Genomic DNA, 18,666 nt, shown 5'->3' with positions numbered 1-18,666 from the left:
TTAAATTAAACTAGTATTTACATGAAGAAAATATCAGTTTGTTAATTTTTTTTTAAATCCTAAAGACGACGACTTTAAATTATTTTTATGAGAAGAACATAATTATTTCGTATATATTTTTGTTAAAAAAGTACTGTTTTATCATATTTGCTCTTATTAATACTTCTTTCCAATGCTCGTTTTTAAATTTTTATTTATGGACACATTAATGCCACGCAAAATATACATTTACTGTCGTATAATGGGATATTTAGTAAGTCTATCTTTGGCATTTTATGTGTCCCATATTTGCAATGTAACAAACGCCATGGTCACCAAATCAAGACAAACATATCTTTATTCAAGTGGGCCTTAAAAAACTTTTATAGATGTAATACCAATTACAATATATTTGTCAGTAATAAAGCAAAATAATTGCTAATGCGAAACTTGGCTTGGAATACAAATACTGCTGAGTAGAGTTTAACTTTAAAGTCAACAATTACTCTGTTACAAATCTGTCACCGTGCAAGTTAAAAAAGTTACAATAAATTGTGTGTTAATTCAGGCCATCAATTTTTAATAAGTTTCTCTCCGTTTCTGTCTTTTTAAATATGTTTATATATTTTCTATGACACAAATCATAACAAACTAATACATGACATCTCAACGAGGTCTAAACGAAACGCATCGTATTTTTCTCTTTGACAGATGCGTGTGGCAGAATACCGTTCAAACGTCACAACAAACAAGCGCTTATTTCGTTATTTATGTTTTTGATTATCATCTATTCGCTGCTTTCTATTAAACATCTGCTTGTATTTGTTTTTTATGTAAAGAATACAATTTGTTTAAAACTTTTATCGATAGCAACTCATAGACAATAATACCAGCTGTCAACGGTATGACAAACATTTTTTGTTTGTTTATTTTTAGCTAAAGTAAGGATCTACCTATCGATTTTAACAAACATTTTTTTGTCAAATAGTTTCTAGGGACGTATAAGACTATAAATCACAAACACACAAATACACTGTAACTTGTATAATTGTGTTTGCTCGCAAACGAAAAAAAAAAACCGACTTCAATTACATCGACGAGTAATACAACGTAGATCGACGAAAAAATAGTCAAGTAACTGCGCGTTATCAAAGATAACTCAAAAAGTAGTTATCAGATCTCGATAAAATTTAAATGTGACCACATGATAAACATCCGCTTTCGATAAAATTAAAAATTATCAAAATCAGTAAACCCAGTAAAAAGTTATTGCGGATTTTCGAGAGTTTCCCTCGATTTCTCTGAGATCCCATCATCAGATCCTGGTTTCCTTATCATGGTACCAAACTAGGAATATCTCCTTTCCAACAAAAAAAAATATATCAAAATCGGTACATCCAGTAGAAAGTTATGCGGTACTATGCAACGTAGGTCGACGAAAAAGTAGTCAAGTCAAAACGCATTATTAGATATAACTCGAAAAGTAGTTGTTAGATCTCAAATAAATTTAAATAGGACCAATTGACACACACCACCTTTCGATTAAAAAAAATTGTCGAAATCGGTCCACCCGGTCAAAAGTTCTGATGTAACATACATTAAAAAAAATACAGTCGAATTGAGAACCTCCTCCTTTTTTGGAAATCGGTTAAAAAGTGAAGAAGAAACTATAAAGGCATATTTAAAGGCCGCCACTTCGAATAATTTTATTTCCATATTTGGATGCATCTGAAGTAAACTGTTTTATTTTAGCATAAAAATATTTATCAACTGTATAAAATTTTTGATAAGCTAATAAATATAAATATTAAACGGTTTTCGAGTTAAATAGGTAAAGGTGTGGGCGGGGCAGTAACAGTATCTAACAGTTGATCATAATGTTTATTCGCATTTGTCAGACAGCATTAACCGTAAGCTTCCACTTCGTACACCTGGTGCTCTACCCTTCTGAACTTAATGAATATGTAGAGACCATTTAAATTAGATATAACGACAAATAGTATACAAGACGACGCGTGCGGTATTAATATTAGTATATAAAAATGTATTATGCAAGTTGTAACTTGCTGTGAAAATAGAAGAAAAGCAGGCAGAAGAGATATCCATTTTAAGACTTTTCAAACGTTTCTCCGTCTGTAATTATATTTATATACATTTAGTTGCTAATCATGGTCGCTTACAATCATTTATCAGGTTGTAATGGGACGGGTAGGCTTTAAAGGGTAGTGTACACTAAACTTATTGCGTTACGACGCTGTGGCGCAAATGCTATGTGTACCACACGTGCCTTTAATATTAATATATTGACTAAAACCGAGAAAGTTATAACTCCTTTTGTAAAAATGACTATTAAATGAGCTTACTTACAGCTTCATATGAGCCACACTGCATCACTTAAGGAAGGAGAATAGAAAGGTGCTAAGGATAAGACAAAATGGATATGGGTTTCTGGCCCCGTCATCTACTGTATGAACTAAAGCTTTTACTACTTCTTCACACACTATTTTATATGTGTTAATATATACACTATGACAGTTTGGTACCCTCATCAAGCTAATCACTTACGAGCTATTATTTATTACCTATAGCTTGATTTAGGTAATCTAGTAACCTACAACGTAAGCATCTATTTTAAGTTTCCATGACATTTCATATTATCAATGGTCAGACAGTGACAGGACAAGTCTAAAATATTACGAAAAAAAGTCTAAGTCGTTAGTCTGTAAACGCAACGTTTCACTTCGTTCAGTGTGTAAAGCACTTAACATAAGCACCGGATGCAGCGTCCCCTCTCTCCATATATCCCGTCAAACTCGCTTGCCTCCTATTTAGCGGACTACTCTCATTTACGTTGAAATGTTTGAACACACTTTAATGTAGTTAGTTCTGTAGTAGCGCGAAGAGCTGAATCTTGGAATCGGGCCCTATTTGATATTCTAATTTTTTTACCATACTAGATCTTATTCACTATATGTGCCTAGCAGTTTCACCTGCGTATTTTCGATCCCGTGGGAATGCCGGGGTTAAAAGTAGCCTATGTGTTTTTTTGGATCCCCAGCTATCTACATACTAAGACTTCTTGTTCATTACAATCAGTGAAGTAGTTTTTACGTAAAAAAAATACAAATAACAAGCATCCATCCATCCATCGATCCTCATAAACTGTTATATTTATAACATCAGTAGGATAAGATTAACCAAATTAGAATTTGATCACAAAAGAATTAAATATTGTATTTCCTACTTTGTTACTAAAAATAAATTACGAAAAACTTAATTTTACATAACGAAAATACTTATCTTCAACATGTTTTGTTGTGTTCGACCTCAAAAACTCATTTTGAAACGGAGACCCTTTTATATGTTAATTTTATTATTGTTTACTTATTTGAAAAAGCCATACATATTATGTAACATTTTTTATAATATTCCTTATAAATTTTCCTTAGGAATTTACGCTATATTGCAATATATTTCTGTTACAGACAGACTGTGGACAGACAGAGAATTAGTAAAAGGGTCTGTTAGAGCCTTCAAATACAGCGTCCTAGAACTCTTCTGTTATTGTTGTACCCTTGCTAAAGACTAATACTAATGACAATCTTATAAGTTACTAGTTGATATGGCAAACTTCATACCATCACAATTTTTTTTCCGTAACTTTATCGGTTGTATTTATATTTATAGAAATCTAGCCCAGACAGCAACGAACGTAATTGAGTTTGCTTGCGATTGAAAAAAAAACCGACTTCAATTACAATGACGAGCAATAATACAACGTAAGGTAGATGAAAAAATAGTCAAGTAAATACGCATTAAAAGCGATAACTCAAAAAGTACTCGTCAGATCTCGACTAGATTTTAATGGGACCAGCACCAGCTTTCGATTAAAATAAAAATGATTAAAATCGCTGCATCCAGTAAAAAGTTATGAGGTATTAACGTATGTCGACGAAAAAATTGTCAAGTAAACACACCTTATTAGAGATAAAGCAAAAATACTCGTCAGTCTCGATCAAATTTAAATGGGACTACATGACACGCACCGCCTTTCGATTAAAACAATCATCGATCCACCCAGTCAAATGTTCTGAGGTAACACACATTTTTAAACAATACAAAGAACTTAGAACCTCCTCCTATTTTGAAGTTGGTTAACAACAGAAAGCATATGATTATCTAATTTAAGAGCAATCGTTCGTGTCGTAGTTTCTTTGGAAGTTATGCGCGTATCTCGGCGTTTCATTGTTACTAACTGATCCCGCAAACGTTGTTTTGTCATATATGTTATAAACCCCCCTTAATCCCCCCCCTCCTATAACTTAGGGGTATGAAAAATAGATGTTGGCTGATTCTCAGACCTACCCGTTATGTACATAAAATTTCATAAAAATCGATCCAACCGTTTCGGAGGAGTATGTTAACTAACATTGTGACACGAGAATCTATATATACTCGTAAGATATAGAATACTAAACACTCCTAGTACTAATAATTATCGTATTTAGTTATATACATTTTGATATACAAATGAGGAAACATTTTATGTCTGCATTAGTCTTATTTTTATTATCGCTTAATGCATACTAATCACTGGTCAGGCAATCAGAGATTAATAGTTTATCTCGTACATGCTCGTTACAGCTTATAATTTATATTTGCAGTATATATTTAATAAGTTTACGATGACTTTATAAATTACTTTCATTAAAGTTCTAATATTCATTGCGTTAGCTGTACCTATATCGGTAAAATAATTGAGTATTCACTCTTTTTATTCATACTCGTTAAACGTTGTAATGTCCATACAGATATCTAAGTCATTCTAAGTTTATGTGTTTTCATTTATGAGTAACTCGTTCTCTAATAAACTGTTTTAACATGTCTTATTTTGTTTTAAGTAAGTTCTTTATTCAAGTATATAATAAGAACGGAGTAGTAACTAAAAAATTAAATATCCATTGCATGAGTAAAATGTAACACAGGTGAAACCACGCGGGATATATAGAAAAAAAAATTTTTTTCGTTATTAATATCGCAGAAATACAAAATTCATGATGATTTAATTTCACATTCTTAAGGAAACCGTAGACGACCTCTACCGATTCGACGAGATGATAATCGACAAAAAGTTTGTAAAAAAGATTCTGGTAGACGGGGATTTGAGTTCCGTATAAACTATTTAGTTTCATCGCCAATTAACGGTTTTTTTTTTTTTTTTGATTAGTTAACTATAAATTGACTTAACGTAGTGGCACCAATCGTCGACACTTTAAGGAGATAGTGGACTTCTTTATAAAATTAAAGGTCATTTAGTCATCTTTAAACCAAAAGTAACAATTGAGTATGGTAAGGTATATTCTTGATATAAGAATAGGATGTAATATTTTTATTAACTATATCCGGATTAGAAAAAAATCCTAAAAATGGAAAAAGTGTATAAATCTCCAATCATCGACACCGAATCTCCAGTAATCGACAGTTACCAATTACCGACTCCCAGTTATCGACTATTACCTATAATGTGTATCTGCCAAATCGCGGCCTCCTTAGTGGGTCGTTAAAATAAAATTAAAAGTTTAATAAGTATTCATCACCAATTTTTTCGGAACCATCTGTAAGAACCAATCATCGACACATTATTTTCCCAATAGTCGACACTTGTCGATTACTGGTCTCTCGACTTTGTTTAGTTTACTTCAAATATCTACCAAATACGCAAAGTAAGAAGAACTACATTCGCTTGTCAAACGAAAAATGTTTTCAAAAATTATTATCGACCCGTGTCGATTATTGGTAAAAGTCAGTTTATGAAAACCAGTGATCGACACCAACATTATACTAATATCAAAATAACCTTAAACTTTCGTTAGAACAAAAATCGATCGTATAGTTCTTATAATAACCCGTGAAAAACATAAAATCCAAATATGTTAGACTACATTAGTATAATTAATAAAAAAAATGTACCCACTTCCTTAAGGATTTCACTAAGAAATGTTGTAATTTTCACCGGTACTCCAGGCGCAATCAGTTGTCACACCGTCATTTTCAAAAAAAAAGACGGATATCGCTCAAAAGTCACTGGGAGCCAATCAAAAGTGTGCTTTCTATGGTACAGTTTTGCTATATTAAGAAATCGTTTTCCTACTCTTATTTTATTGAATCAAAATATAAAGTGTCGGTTATTGGGTCTTGTCGGTCATTGGTGCCACTACGGTAGCTCCCTTTTCCTTGACACCACAGAATTATTACTGTGATTGAAAAAGATGATTAAATATATCCTAACTTTTATTTATATTTATAATAAATAATAGTTAAGGTTTATTTCTAAAATTAAAAAATTACAATAATTAAAATAAAATTTATACAGTTCCTAAAGTATTATTTGTTATTAACGTAATTATCTTTCATAATCCAGTGTATAAATTAAACCTTGTTTTTTTTTATTTACTGCATATAGAGCTTTGTACTTTTTACATATACCCTTTACTCTTCATATTAAATCATTATATAGAAATACATATACTTAAGTTAAATCAACAATTAAGGCTTATGGGTCAATAAACGGAACTCCAAAAATAAATAGTATAACCTGCGTGCAGGTAAACGCGGGCGCAACCGGTCTGGCTCTTGTATCAAAGGAAATTGCTTACCAAATTACACCTGACTGATTTACAAGTAAATTTACACTTTATATCTATTTTAATACAATCTAATTTCCTTACAATCATTCCTCCCATAGGATTCGCCTGCATTTCTTTCTGCATTTCAAATGGAATTAAACGCGCTACTAAAAATGCCGGTATAAGGGATGTGATCATTTCTCAAGCTTTTAGAATCCATCTGTTTCCGACTTTTTGTCTTTTAAGTGGCTATAAACCGGTTGATATATTTAGATTACGGATTGTTTTGTTTACAAATAGTTAGACATCGAACAAGACATTTTCTGAGTTTAACAGCTCGTAGGCTAAAACGATACGTTTCTAAACGACTTAAAAAATATCAAGAAGTTTTCAATTCGACTTAATTTTTTTTTTTCGTGTTTGTTACTTCATAACTTATTACTGGGCGGACCGATTTTAATGATTCTTTTTATATTCGAAAGCTGGTGCTTGTCACATGGTTCTTCATTTACGCTTCAGCTTAACTTAAGCGAGATCTGGCGTGCAGCTTTTGAGCTAAAACTATTTAATATATAACGTGTATTTGTCAGTTATTGAAGTAAAACTTCTTTAAGCACGCCTCACTTGGCGAGTAAGCTGGTGAATGCGTGACGATAGCGTTACGAAAAGTGTGATCGGTCGAGGCGAACGGAAGTTGAGAGAGAGATACAAGTTAGATGGAGCTAAAGAAGTTTAACTTCCGTCGTGTGGTCAAAAGCGTGCTCGTTTTTGTCGATGTAAGTTCAAGTCGTTTTTTTTTTAATTTATTTAGATAAAAAACACAATTATCTAAATATAGAAATCGGACGTATCTAAAATACAAATACATATACTTAATACAGTTTAATATACCGGGAGAATATGTTCGTCAAAACGGTTCATATATATAGGGATGTTATTGTGATAGGGTATCGTAGAAGCAGAGCAGTTAATAACGCAGGAGAAATCGCGCATAATTTATACTATATATAAATAATCTCATCACAACAATATCGACTGGTAGGTACTAAATTCACTTGCGTAACTCATAGAGCTAAATTATAGATAATTTACCGCCGCCTTTTTCTCAGTAATCCTCTTACGATCATGAATTAAAGTGCTGTATAAATCACTCTATTACTGGATTTACTCCTCTTAGCTTATTTTTATCTTAACGTGATGTTAGCGTATCTCGCTAAGTTATATAAATTATTAAAACAAGTTTCCTATACTTAATTTTGAACGGCATTTTTTATGTGTTTACTGGGCTTTTTTTCGTATAGTAAGTACATAAATAAACGTCTCACAGTTAACGGTTCCCAGTAGATTGGGATTTCTGTGTCGAGATTCCGAACAACCGACACAATGCACAAGCACAAATTCTCAGACCACAACAAATATCTGCATGACCTGTACAATTTTTGTTATTTGTGGCAATCGAACTTGCTACAGTATACGCAATGCCCATTTGGCCAACTTGTCCAATGTGACAACAAGTTAGTTATTTATTTATCATTTGACGACGCGTTGGCACAACGGTCACTACACTGGTTTGTGGCTGTTGCGCTGGCGGTTGAGGGTTCGATCCCCGCACATGGCAAACGTTTGTATTGGTCATACATCAGATGTTTGCCGTGGTCTGGGCGTTTGTGCTTGTGTATTGTGTGTGTTTCCAAACCCCCAACACAAGTGATAATCCTAGTGAGAGCCGTTGAGTGTGAGACGTTTAGTTACCCAAAGAAATGTAATAAATTGTTAAATATTATTTGAGATTGTACCTACTACAAACTCGTTGTATGCACAATTACATTCGTATTCGCTGTATCCCTTCCATTATATAATTGGATAATATTTATCATGTACTTATATAATATTCAATAACATTTATTACTAAATTATAGTTACCGTTTTTCAATATGATTGCTCCGTAGGTAAAGGTGATTACTGTTTAGTTTCCATTACATGTAATACCTACCATACACGTTCCTCAGATACGTTGGGAGATGCTTTGTACTTTGAAACTTGTAAGGAAACAAAACCTTAATACTGTTAATGAAATAGCGTAATATAAAGTTAGAATCTTAGTCTAAAGATTTCATGTGTAGAGTAACTTTGTATCTTAGTTCTTAGCTCGAGTTAGAAACAAGCGCTAGACATGTTTTCTGTTTAGGACCTGTTGTGAATATTATCGTTTTCTCCTTTTAAAAGTTCGTTAATATGTTGTACATAATTTTATTATAAATACAAAGTATGCTTAATATTTTCTTATACCAATAAATGATACTCTATACGCATCTAAAAAGTACAATTGTCTGTCAATACTTTTAGCGTATTAAATTGACTTGCGATGATAAGTTACAATAGTAACTATGAACTGGCATGTGTGTAAATTAAAAAAAGTATTATATTTATTGTTGAGATAAAATGTTAAGTATTTATTTAATTGAACAATCACTTTTTCCTTTATTAATTATTGCATTTAGAATTATAAAAATGTAACAAATTTTATTTCATTGTACCGAGAGTGAACAGATTTGTTATTTATTTTAACAGCGAGAAACGTTTTTTTTTTATGTCACTAGGTCGGCAAACAAGCGTACGGCTCATCTGATGGTAAGTGATTACCGTAGCTTATAGACACCTGCAACACCAGAAGCATCGCAAGCGCGTTGCCGACCCAATCCCCAATCTCCCCAGGCGCTCTGGTCACCTTACTCACCAATCACGTGCAAATAAGACAACATTGACGAATAAATACAAGTGTTAAAAGAAAAAAAAAGCCTATTTTTACAATAAATCTCATACACGTCTCGCAATAGATCCGTACTAGATTTGCTTTTGTGCTATATTTAATTAAAACTTTGTCGTATTAGTAAATAAAAGATTCTGATATACATATGTGTTCGGATTTTTTTTTTCTAAACGAGTGTTGTATTTATTTCCTTTTTGCTGGTATTGCATTTGTAGTAAACGAAAATTTCTTCTCGTTATACAAAACTGTAGTTATGCTTAAATATTTTGTAGTATAACGTTTCACGGGTAAAATGAACGTTTTAATGAAATTACTACAAATTAGTATGAAGTTACTTACTAGGACCTTCTAGTTTTAGAGTTTATTAATTTAAATTAATGAAAAAATCTTTACTCATTTCCAAATAAGGCCGGTAATAACAATTCTATAGAATTGATATTACCGGCCGATCCTAAAAGTATTTGTTGTAGTTAAGCGTTTGTGTGTTTTTGTGTTTTTTTTCTCGACACAGCTTTTTAATCCTAACAATCTTTCTAATTGATAAGCATATAGGACGTGCATTTATTTGTTAACTATTTTTATTTCGATTTTAGTGTATGCAAAAAGTTTACATGTACAGAAAAATAATATTTTTAAAACCTTTATTGTAATCGTTGACGTATTTAAAAAAATATCTTAAATAATCGTAAAATGAAAGGTGCTTTATTCAGAATGGTGCTCCAGAATATTCAGCACATTCGACCGGTAAAGGAGAACACTCGACTGATAATCCATGCTTCAATTTGTCAGGCTCTTGAAATGGTCACGGTACCACCAGCGAGCGTGTAGCTCACGATGTATGATAGCGATATTTTATGCCTTCATTTGGATTTTACTAACATAATCTTTACTTTAAAATTTTTACAACGTATGCATTTCTGTTGCCGCTATAACAACAAATACTAAAAACAAAGTAAAATAATTATTTAAGAGGGACTCCCATACAACAAACGCGAATTTTTTGCCTCTTTTGCTCGATACCAATAAACGTAACAGGTAGGCGCTTGAAACATTCACAAAATACTGTTGTATTTTTACTACAATAATAAGCAATACAATTAAAACAAAAAATATTAAGACAAAAAAATGTCTAAACATTTTACATAGCCTCAATGGTACGGAACCCTTCATGCGCGAATCCGACTCGCACTTGGCCGTTTTTTTTTTACATTAACTTAAAAAGTTCAGTGATCAAAATTTTAATCTCATCAAATGCTGGCTATCTTTAGGCCTACTATAAGTGGATCTAATCTAAATGACTCAGTGTGTTAGTGATATAATCGTTTATAATTAAGTCGTAACAGTAAATTATATGAAATCATAAAAATATGATATCAATCATTTATGTTCTTTTTATATTATCATTTCAGTACTGGCGTATAGAGAAACCAATTATTTAATCTTTAGATCAAATCTCTAATACTGCCGTTAAATCACTTACATGTCCTGGCTATCTTATATATTTCAAAGCACACTTTGATCAATCATCCTCATAGCAGAGTTAGGTGTACATACTTACTCATAAGAATCATTAAGTAATACTATAGTTTGTCACTGCCACAGAAACTCATTTAGTGAGAAACAGACAAAGCTTGGATTAGTGTCACCATAAATAGTGAGACAGAGCTTCTTAATGAACGATGTCATTCAAAGGAAGCCATGTAACAAATCAGCTTATTACGATCAGTAACTATCAACTAATCAAGTATCAAATGGCCTATAATAAATAAATGTGTTGGCTCGCAAATAAAAAATTACTTTAATTTACTTTGACAAATAATTAATAAAATAAGAGCATCATTTATTAGCAGTGGCGAAGACAAAAATTTCAATAGAAAAAAAAACAGTCGAATTGAGAACTTCCTCTTTTTTAAGTCGCTTAAAAATAAGCAAAGAGTAAAAGATTAAAAGAAGAAGAAGAGAAGAAGAAGATTAAAAGAAGAAAGAGTAAAAGATTTATAATACTTAGCTAAAATGTATATTCATTTTGATACAGGTTAATTAAATTATTAAAACCTGGTTTTAACTTGACAAATGTTAACGTCATCGTTTTGAAGCTTAGAGTGCTTATTTTCCGCAAACTCGACGAATTTCATTCATTCGCTTGTTTATTATGATCTTTATTCCTGTCGTCTAAACAACGTTTTATTTTAATAATTCTAAAATTAAGTTTTAGTATTTGTATATCTCATAAATTAATTCAGCTACTTTGCTATAACTTATGTTTCCTTGTTTCTCTTAATCCGTTTTTTTTTCCTACTTTTTTAAGATCATCTACGATTTATTATTAGAACGTTTAACGTCAGTAGGCCGTGTTAGAAGTTTACTTTGAAGTAACCAAATATGGTAAAAGGAAACTCCTAGTATACAGTGTAGAATATCTTATTTGGTACCGATAGTTGCCCTTTAAAATGTTATATTATTATCTGGATTATAAGAACTGTTCGATTTGATTTAGCAGAAAAAAAGTTTGATTAGGTAAGTGTTATAAAAAATCGATTGTAACACATCACAATTAATAGTCATTAATCATAAAATTTATTTCAATTTTTTTTTACAAATACTGAATGTAATTTTATATCCTAACCTACCTACCCTTTTCGCTAATAACCAAAACAATAGACAATAATGTATCCCAGTAAACAATTATGATATTGACGTTATAAAGGCTTTACTTAATTAACAGTAATATTCCTAAATAAAACATTGTATCTGCCATGTTCTGCGAAATTAATATTACACAATATCATATCTGTCTAATAAAGCCTTCATAATATAATTCAGAAACATCATCAGAAATTTCATAAATTTCAGAAACAATGTTATGTCATAAGCCAAATTAATAAGAGTCGGGGTACAGGGAATATAAGTAAGTGCCTATCCATAGAAACACACCTGTCCTATAATAACTTTCCGTGGGCTCTCGTAGCTCACTTGACTTTTAGAGGGTGATACGAACTCTGCCTAAGAAGCCTAAGAAATCGACGTTTCACTGAAGAGTGAAGCGGAATTCAGAGGAGTTTACGGAGTATGAGCAGATTAATTTAAGAGGTATTAAAATTAGTACAAGGAAAATAATACAATATTTATTTTACAGTATAATTTATGGATAGTAAACGGTAATTGCAATTTGAAGTTTATATGCCTACTGTGATATTTATAAAACAGGTTGATTTCTTAGATTTATTGTTCTGCTTCGTTATATCATACTTAAATCGATAAAACTTTCATTTACTAATCTGATGAACGTCTTTGAAATATTTGAAGTATATATGTTATTTCGGTAAATTATACATTTATTTGTCTATTGGATTACCTTAAACTCTTATTTTTTTGCTTTGTAATAACTTTTTGTTAAGGAAAGTTAAGTTTATGAGAATAATATTTTGTCCGTCTGTAACTACAAGTAACATATCGTTAAAAATAATTATATAAAATGTTATAACTGCCTTGGTTCATTTGTTATTAATTTAAGTGTTCTTTAAACACATACAAGAGCTTACACCATAGGATGTAATAAAAATAATAGAAGGTAATAATTTAAAAATTATTTTGTTTATTTTTTCGAACGACCTTTTCTAGGGATATGAGCTTGTTTTTTTTATTTACTGTGTAAATGATTATTTTTCGAATGAAATAATCATCATATACTTGTATAGGTATTTCATAGTAACATATTGAAGTGGAAACGTTTAATTAACGGCTAGTCTTAAGATTATTGTAAATCATTAAAAAATATTTAAAAAAATAGTGTTTTAATAATTTTTTCGAGAAATATATTATTATAGGTTTTAATTAATAACGCTATGAACTACAGGGGTAAGAGTCATTAAGAATGTTAATAATTCTGTTGAATCTTATTTCGAAGTAAATACTTCGTTAACGTCAATAAAATTGTAGTCGAAGAATCTTTGCATTATTTTGTAACGGATAGATGCTCTCTGTGAAAAGTCAAAGCGCAAAAACTTGTCACACGTGGTATTCGCATGAATGAGTCGGAATAATAACCTGTTTTTTAGAAGCATCACCTTCATGTGGAATTTCTCGTAAAACTTGATTCATTCGTGGGACCCGTACCAATTTTTCGGAAAGCAGATTTAATTTTTTAGTATAAAATCCCTAATTTCCGCCGTGCTAAAATTGGAAAAGTTTTGTTTTGTCAACACTGCCCAATCTTTTATTCGTTACTAGCTGACCTGGCGAACTTTGTACCGCCTTCTTTATTTTTTTCTTAAATATAATAATTAATATATCAAAATAAAATATAGCCTATCTTTCAAGTTGGATCGAACTGCACATGGTGTGCGAATTTTATTATAATCGGTTAAGTGGTTTAGGAGTCCATTGAGGACAAACATTGTGACACGAGATTTATATATATTAAGATTAGTCGCTTTTATTTCACTGGCAGCTAGCATTGTTTTGTTGATATTCTTGTATATTTGCGTAGCATAGATGATAATGTTTTAACGGCATAAAATGAGATAATTTAGGTTGCATATTTTTTAGTTACTGTACTATAGTTTATTGTAACAGTTTATAAATGTCCCGCTGCTTTAGAGATTACTTCTTATTAAATGCAGAAGAAAGGTTAAAGTTTAATGCACGAATATATAAAATAATAAATAAGTGATTATATTAAAAGTAACGATTTATATGTAGATTATTAAATTTGTTCAATATGTGTTTTAAGTTAACATTTTTTTTACAATGTAGAAACAGTACAAGATCGGTTAGAATACTTTATGCTTATTTTAATTAACCCTACTTATGTGAACAGATAACACACAACTTAGGTATTTTTTATATATTTAATATATCTATGGCTTTACAATCTAAACTCGCTGCGTAAAAAGATATAAATCGACCCCAAAAACAGATGACAAACGCTATCATATTTCGCGCATAACGTTTAACAATTATTATCATACCCGTCAGATGAACAATAAAGAAAGTAATAAAACATAAAGATACTGATAAATTTAATACCTTTGTGTAAACCGAACGAATTACTCGGTTCTATACCATTCTAATTTGAACTCTAAAAAGTCTTATGTTTCCGGAGCGCGGTATCAATTCGGCCTATTATTTCGGAAAGAGGACGCTCAACGTCGATGGTTGGTATTAAATTGCTGTGATTCAGAATCGGACAATACATTGAATAGGGCGCTAAAGCACAATGGCCGAATCCGGATTCCCGTATAGATCGTATTTTCAGCTGGACTTTTGTTAGATACATTTTGGTGAAAAGAGAAATAACATATAAAATTCGTACGAAAATATTCGAACTCATAATCATCCCTCTTCCATTTATCTTTATGTAATTTTTTTTTTTATTTGTACATTTATATTTTTCTTTCCGGTTTGGATGTCTGTCCTTAGGGGTCTACCCATGGTACCTCGGAGAGCACGTTAAGGTGTAGGCCCAAGTTGTTACCTAAAAAAACACCTGATAGTTATCGTTACTCATAATTTGGAATATCCAAATCCGCCAAGCCGTCGTGAAGCAGCGTAGTGGATAAGCTCCGATCCTTCTCCTACATGGAAAAAGAGTGCTATGCCCAACAGTGGGATGTAACAGGCTGAATGTTTATGTTTTATTTTTAGAACTTTAAATAAATACACATTTGTATTTTTGTACAATAAAATCACATTTTCAATTTATTAACATAAAGTATTTCATATATTAAAAATACATGCGTATAAAAATAAAACTCCATTACCTTATTCAATTCTATTTTAATATTAAAAAGGTAAACACAGTACCATCCATACGTCCCATACAAAAATTAAAAAGATAAAAGAATGTTATTCCATAATGACACAATTTACAAAGTATATTACACCGTGTTCCCGGTAACCCATTACTTTAAGACAGCACAAAGGAATCTATTGAATTTCATCCCCTAACGCTGGTTTAACGCCAGGAAAAGTAACTAAGGTGAATGAATGGGATCGAATAAACCTCTTATATCTATTCAGGAGAAATCTTCTGTGTATAGATAACGTTCGCGCTTTTTATCTCGGAAACTATAAAAACTTATGGTTTGCTATATAATGATAAGTTTTCTGATGTATTTTCTGTTAAACAGGTTTTTTTGTAAATATCAAAAAGTAAACCTACATAGACATTATAATAGATTATTCTGTATAATGATGAAACCAAAGTAAACGCTTAAAAATTCTAACAAGAAAAATACATAATTATTGATAAGCGGCTTTGAATTTCTTATTTAATAAAAACAAAACAATTTTTAACGATCACTTATTCATTTGAGTTTTAAAAAAGTTAAGATCGTATTAAGAGCTAAATCTGATAAGAAGAAAGTAATCATAAAATACATTTCGCTTCTTGGTCCAAATAAATAAGTAAAAAAAACCGTATACGTACTTAATCAAATTTGCTTGTAAATAAAGAAATAAACGAAAAAAATAATGAGGAATTCTGATTGCTCTGTCTTTGTGTTGCTCACTGTCAATCATTTTCTTGAGGAATCTAATCATGGAGCAAGAAAAATATTTGCTTTATATTATATACACAGAGCTTATTATATCACTGTTGTTGTTTATTTAAGGAACGAATAAAATTACACGAGAATATTGTCCTTTTTTTTATTTAATTTATTTTCCTATCACAAAGACATGGTTTTAAAATAGGAGGAAAAAGTAATATAATATACATACCTAATTTATATTTATATTATAAAGTAACTGAATCGTTTATTTATTAATTAATTTCATTATTTATCCTTAGTAGGGATTTCTTTTTTGTCCAGTTGTGGTATACCATAAGAACAGGATGTATAATACAATAATTAATAAGTTACGTACATTTTTTGACGTAAATAAACGTTAATTACGTTTAACGGTAACTAGGCAGACTTGAAAAAAACAGCTCAAAGCCAAATTTATACCAATTTGGAAACCAAACCGTTTAGATTTCCACATTTTCCGCACGGTATACGGAAACGATCAAGAACAATAAGGCTTCTCGAATTAACCGGTGTAGGGACAGGCATTGTGCGCCGCCTAGACGCTTCAGACCACTCAACGTCCCTCTTAATTAAGGGGGGCAATACTCAAATGCTGGCAGCTAGCGCGTCGAATGGCCTCATTCAGACGTATGCCGTCTGCGACGAGATAACGAACCTCTCACGGTTATTACACTTCTGTTTCTTTTTTATCTGTGTTTTCGCAGCACTTGTGTGCAATGACAGCTTGATTAAACAAGCCCGTATACGATTGTGGCGCCTCAGCCCGAATTGTTCGAAAAAATTACATTCATTTCGCCTTTTTTTGTGTAAGAATATTTGTTTTTTGTGTCTCTTGAAATTGTTTGAACGAATGTATCATTTCCTCGTTTGCGGTTATAATAACATGATCGTGACCAATTTTAAATTGATGATGAGAGAATAGTTTGTAATTTTCGTCTTGAACGTTAATCTTTCAACTTATTTGGATAAAAACAAACTATCGAATTATTTTTTGTAACAAAAATAAGGTCCAAAAATAGTCACCTATTTTATAATCGAAAACACTCTGACACTTCCTACTTTTTCAAATTTGTATTTGTAATTGTTTTTTAACGAAACTTAACGAATAGACACCATGCAGTTAAAGTATTTTATTAATAGCGTTCAGGTATTTAACTTGTAGAAGGTAGAACCATACAGTACAACGTACATACACATAAGAGTGAACGCCTTACAAGACTTGCAATTTTTTCTCATGCATTCGCATTGCGTTTTTGCTCAATCGTAATTATTTTTAAATCAAATTGTTCGGTATGGAAGGCCGATTATCGGTTGGCTACGCTAGAACAGGTCTTACCGTTAACTCTGGTTAGTTAACCGAGAATGCTGAAGGACATAAAAACTAGTACTTTTTAGAACGCCGTAAAGCCTTACATTGTATTTCGATGGTCCTAGTAGTACATAGTATATAAACTAGCTATTGAAATTTTTAATTAGAATTAAAAGCGAATTTAGATGTTGCAGTACTCCTGCAATTTTACAATATATGTATGTGTATACATTTTATAACTATGTTGTATCTGTAAAAATAATGATAGCTTTTGTTATTCCTTAAAAATAGGTCTATAGTATAAGGTTTATAAAGAGTATTCAATCAAATATATACAAATCAAAGTAAAAAAATTGTAAGAACTTGAAAGTAGAACAGCTTTAACTGTAAAAAATTTGTATCGTTAATTAGATGACAAATTTCAAAGAACTTATTATACATAATTTAACATATTTATTTCCGTTCGAAAGTTAAGTGTTAATGTTAAAACAATTATAACACTCGTATATGAATTTTATACTATAAATAAATATAATTACATTGTATAATAAATAAGTATAAATGTTTGAAGTGTCGTTTAGTAAGAGATTAGAATATATTTATTAAAAAGGTATACAAACCAGTTCTTGTTATTTTGATCATAAGAAATCTGCGAATGACTCGATTCAAAGAAAGTCTACCGTTTGAATCGAGTGCTTGGAACAAAGATGAACTATTTATTTTACTACAAGAATATTCGCGCGGTTTCCACTGCAATTACAACTCATGTTAAGTTTTATTATATAATATTACGTATATATATTATATATTATATATGGATACTTACTTTCATATCTGGTAATGTTATTACAATCCCCAATTCCCATATATATATAGTCGATAAGTCTCAAATTAAACCAATCGAGATACCAAAAATATAGAATATACTCATATCATTGCGCTTTATTTAATTATGGCATATATCCGCTTTATTAAAATAAAATAAAATATTAAAGTTGGTAACTTATTGTATATAACTTTATTATATATTATATTGTATTGTATAAAATATGTGATGCATCAAACACTAATCTATTAAATGTCCCGTCGAACGAAATATCGTACTCGATACGAGATTCACGATAGCTATCTAATGTATCGATAAAACAATAAACAACGACCACTGGATCAAAGGAAAAACGAATAGCGGAACAATGGAGAATTGTGAGTCTGCTCGCAATTGAACGTTTGAAAATATACTTGTAAACTTTCGTTCGAATTACATTCAGACCTGCAATAAAACCGAGCTCGAATTATTGATCTTTTGTGATCTAAATACGATATAATTAAAGGTTTTTTATTGTTTTATAGACGCTACTTTAACCGTCAACTGATTTTTAAGAATAAGAATAATAATGATTAATTTAATTTGAAATCATAATTTAATTGGTATCAAAATGTTTTATAATA

The 18,666-nt window shown here is 30.9% G+C and overlaps 1 long non-coding RNA gene across 1 annotated transcript; it reads left to right on the top strand.

The window, feature by feature from the left end:
• The first annotated feature begins 7,268 nt into the window (after positions 1–7,268).
• On the top strand, positions 7,269–17,601 carry LOC123654216. The gene is made up of 3 exons (XR_006743211.1): positions 7,269–7,375; positions 15,693–15,702; positions 17,591–17,601. It is a non-coding gene; the product is annotated as an uncharacterized LOC123654216 (long non-coding RNA).
• The last annotated feature ends 1,065 nt before the right edge of the window (positions 17,602–18,666 follow it).

The sequence above is a fragment of the Melitaea cinxia genome, chromosome 6 (genome assembly GCF_905220565.1).
Source record: "Melitaea cinxia chromosome 6, ilMelCinx1.1, whole genome shotgun sequence".
Taxonomy (NCBI): Eukaryota; Metazoa; Arthropoda; class Insecta; order Lepidoptera; family Nymphalidae; genus Melitaea; species Melitaea cinxia.
This window is presented reverse-complemented; position numbering and strand designations above follow the sequence as displayed.